The sequence below is a fragment of the Podarcis melisellensis genome, assembly GCF_964234715.1.
Source record: "Podarcis melisellensis genome assembly, chromosome: 9".
NCBI classification, from domain to species: domain Eukaryota; kingdom Metazoa; phylum Chordata; class Lepidosauria; order Squamata; family Lacertidae; genus Podarcis; species Podarcis melisellensis.
The window spans coordinates 36,192,172-36,196,490 of record NC_138541.1 but is presented as its reverse complement, the minus strand read 5'-3'; the positions used below and the strand labels follow the sequence as shown (position 1 = coordinate 36,196,490).

Sequence of the window (4,319 nt, the reverse complement as noted above, 5' to 3'; positions counted from 1 at the left end):
AATAACTAGATAATTACAGTGTTTTCAGCTGCTGCTATATCCAAGATATTTCAAATGTGTGATTTGGAAGAGATAAATAAAGAGTGTTTGATCTGCCTGTAGCAGAGCATGACAATAGAAAGTGAGATTAAAGAAGTCTAGGGTAGCAAAAGCCAAAATATATATAATTACATGGTGGTTGTGTTATCCTCATAGCTAAGACTCCAGGATAGAGTTTACAAGGGTACTGGGAAGTGTTAGTTTACATTTCTCTACATTCTATATCAGAACTTAGCATACTCTGTGAAAATCTACCACTAATTAAAGGGGAAAGGCAAAATGGATTCTGCAATAGCCACTGCCTTCCCACAGTCCCTCAGTCCGGACTTTCTTATATCCTCTCTTTTTCAGAGTATCCCTGCTCGCGCGCGCGCGCTCTCTCTCTCTCTCTATATATACATACATATACACATACATACATACATACATACATACATACATTGAGGAAGGGGAAAGTGTTGGAAAGCAGTGATTTGAAGGAGAATGTCTTATGAACAACAGAGAATTAATTGAGGTTCAAGCTGCATTGAACAACAATATGGATGAGTCCTAAGTTTTTTAAACAGCTGCTCTAATGAGTTTCATATTGGAAAAAGTAAATACGCTCTTCTGCTAAAGGCTAACATTATGTTCTGATGTTTATAAGCATCTACCCCATCTCCAAATGCACAATTTGGTGCATCTTCTGTCGTGGGTAAGTTTCGTACTTGGCAGCTTCAAAATCATCAAGCACAAAACCGCAAGAGAGGCCCCACATGCACCAAAGCGTTGATGAAAAATATAATAAATCAGAGCTGTAACCCAAATTATTTTATTTTAAGGGCATGTAATTAACAAAATATCCATGGCAATATCTTTAATACAGCAGATACTCCCAAACTCAGCTGATGGCCTTGTTGGCATAGGGATCAAATATGCTTTTTACCTTGGGCTTCTTATTATGGTATGGTAGAAAGCCTGGATCAAAGCCTCTTTCTCCTTTGGCACTTGCTTTGCTCCAACTATTGCAGGCATATTGTCTGCTAATGATAGACAGGTCAGTTTATCTCTAGTTTGCGCAGTTTTGCATGTTTTCATTCATACGACTGTTCCTTCCTGTTTCCACATTTATCTGTATATCAAAAAATGCAAATCTAAATAGTATTTATATGACTGCCTTCATGCGTTCTCAATGCATTTGGTTACATTTTTGAGCCAATAATTATATTGTAAAATTCAGATAAATGTAAAATCAGAAGGATAAGTAAAATTCTATTAGAATATTAGTCCAACATGTGCAAAACATTTTAAAATGATTCATTAAAAAATGCAGGCTAAATGCAATTGTCCTCCATCTCTAATGTCCAGCAATGAATATAGCTCCTAAACTTCAGGTGGTACAAAAAACTATTGCACAGTTAGCAACTAACAGAAGTCAGTGCTGTCATATTCCGCTTATATTAATACCTTGTTCCACAGTTTCTGAACAAAATTCAATGTGCTAGTTTAGACACTGAAAATCCTGTTGTTTGGACTTTGAGTATCGTGGAGGCTGTTGCAGATAGCATCTTCTTTAGATGTCTGATTTGCTATACATAAGAAGCAGAGAATCTGATGAAACAAAAGTTTCCATCAAAGGCATACTGTCTTATGCATACAACCTGTCTTTTGAGCATGTTTCAATCACTGGCATTCTGATGACTCTTTCAAAATATACCAGCTGTTTAACTTTAATCCTCAAAAATGTGTCCTAGGCAATTGTTATAAATACAGAGCATCAGTTGACATGCTTAGAACCTTAATCTTAAAACACACAGAGATACAGGCAGCTTGATCCTGTGCATGTTTACCGAGATGCAAGTTCTACTGAATTTGATGATATTAACTCCCAATCAAATTTGCAAAGAATTGAAGTATAAATGTTGGAAGAACCCCATTTTCCTTCGTTCTTTGTATGTAGGAAAATGGCATGTGTGGTCAAATGGTAAGTGTAAAAAATTTAAAGGCAGGCTTGCATTTCTCTACACAAAGCCTTTCTCCAAGATCTAGCACCACAACACCTTATTTTAAATTTTTAAAAACTAAGGAAATATTTTAGAATTTCAGTATCATTATAATGAGACTCTTTAATGGCATATTTGGTTGCAATTTAGACAAATTATCTCACAATCATTACTATAATTAATACACATACTATACATTACTATAATTAATCTATTATTTTGTTTTTCTTTCCAATCACTTTTATGGGCAAGTGAGCATTTTTACAGAATGACAGGTTATATATTTGATTATTATAAAAATGCCACTTTTTGCTATGTCAGTTCTTTAAAATCAGTTGAGTAAAATGGAAAGGGTATATTGTTATTATTATTTAGAAAGAACACACAACCAGTGCAGGTGTTGCTATGATACTGCTACTTTTTTCAAATGCTTACTGTAATTATACACACTTTTCTTGCAAAGAAGATTGGACTAAATGCCAGAAGGTCCCAGATTCATATCCCACCTCAGCCATGAATCACAGTGTGGCTTTGAGCAAGTCATGACCTCAGTTTATCTATCTGCAAAATAGGTATATTATCCATCACATTGGGTGGATGGTACATGCTATTGTGAAGATTAAGAAGAGAAGTGGTGCAAAGAGAAAAGAAGATAAATTTCTTAACAAGAACAAATTGAAAGCTAGGGATACCTGCTGAAAAGTCTCTGAGTTTCTTTCTTCCCCCTTTCTTTATGGCTGCAGCAGTAACAGTGGAATTGGGGAGTGGGATCTAAAATTAGAGAGTTGGGGGTGGCAGCAGACTTCCTAAGAGCAAATCGTAGGCAAGTCTGACCGGGAGCCAACTAAATCCTCTCTATATTTATCATACAGTAGGTATGATGAACTCAATTCTCAAGTATCTGTGACCGAGCAAGTGGCGCATACAGTAAAACTAGCATCTGGTTTCATAGGTCTTCACCAAACATATCACTGAATTAATATGATGCATCCCCTGCCAAGAATCTGCAGTATGCTGTTAAAGGCCAACGTGTCTGTGTGTAAAGCCTGATAAAAATAAAAGCAAAGAGGTTGATAGCTGCCAGAACAACACATGAAAGGGGCCAGGTTTTGCTTGGTGTTTTGTCTTTCTAACTCCCCTTGTCTATAGCACAAGAAGTAAGAAATGGCAACCGGATGAATGGTGCTGGCATCCTGTAACATCCCAAACACTGTGCCTGTAAGTAGGAATCCTAGTATGCTTGAAACTTTTTCTGCTCAGTTTATTGTGCAATTCACGTGCACATTTCACCACCACTACCAGCTCTTTTCGTTGCACATAATTTGCCAGTTTTTCCACAAAAGTAATGCTTCAATTGTGAGATGACTGCAGTTTCTGAACAGGCAGAGGACAAGACCAGAAAAGGGTTTACCTAGAAATGGAGGGTACAAGTGAGTGAGTGAGTGAGTGAGTGAGTGAATATTTGTATCTGGGGAAATATGATACAGCAGAAGCATTGCTGCTGCTGTTGTGAATTTTCACGTTGTATAATTCTAGAGTGGAAAAGCTCATCTAGCTATATTTATTATGGGGTGGATATGAGAACAAATAGGCACACACCAGTGGACACTCCTCTATTTCCTGACAGGGGCTTCATTTTCAAGTGGACCACTGAGATATTGCAAACAGTTTGTTGGCAACAACTCCTTCCTTTTTTTAAAAAAGACCGAGTTTTTCCTGGAACTCTGGATTAAATGGGGAGTGGGTGGCATACAGGTTGGCATTTTTATGCCAATGATGTCGTGTAAACACTGCAAAAAAAACCCCAAACTTGAGTGCATGCGTAGCACTGATCCCTCAATAAACACTCGCCTGGAAGCACCTGAGGGCTCCATACTCCCAGCGCCACTAGTCCCTAGAGACATGCACTTGTGACTTGATATTAGGTGCACAAACAGCAGGTGAGCAGTCCTCCGTGGGATGCAAATCTGCTTTATGCCTAAACCTTGCTGATATGGCAACCCTGTTTGTATTACAAGTGGATTCTCCTCCAGACAAAACGTTCTCTCTGTACAGAGAACTGACATGTCAGGGAGGTGTATTGTGGGTGTTGTTGTTATGAAGAAGCATTTGAGCATGCTGTAAGAACATAGGAAGCTGCCTTCCTTATACTGAGCCTTGTTCTTTGTTCATCTGGCTCAGTCTATTCTGACTGGCAGGGGCTCTTCCATATCATCTGCTCTCTGATCCAATTTAGTACTTGAAGTGCTGCTTCCCTTTTGTCTGTTTTTAGATGCTAAGTCCTTTGGGATAAGGGTC

The 4,319-nt window shown here is 38.1% G+C and overlaps 1 long non-coding RNA gene across 1 annotated transcript; it reads right to left on the bottom strand.

The window, feature by feature from the left end:
- Nucleotides 1-1,029: 1,029 nt before the first annotated feature.
- LOC309378049 lies at nucleotides 1,030-2,784 on the bottom strand. Its single transcript, XR_014171810.1, has 4 exons — nucleotides 2,714-2,784; nucleotides 2,528-2,582; nucleotides 1,486-1,607; nucleotides 1,030-1,150 (listed from the first exon to the last, which is right to left on the bottom strand). It is a non-coding gene; the product is annotated as an uncharacterized lncRNA (long non-coding RNA).
- Between the last annotated feature and the right edge of the window lie 1,535 nt (nucleotides 2,785-4,319).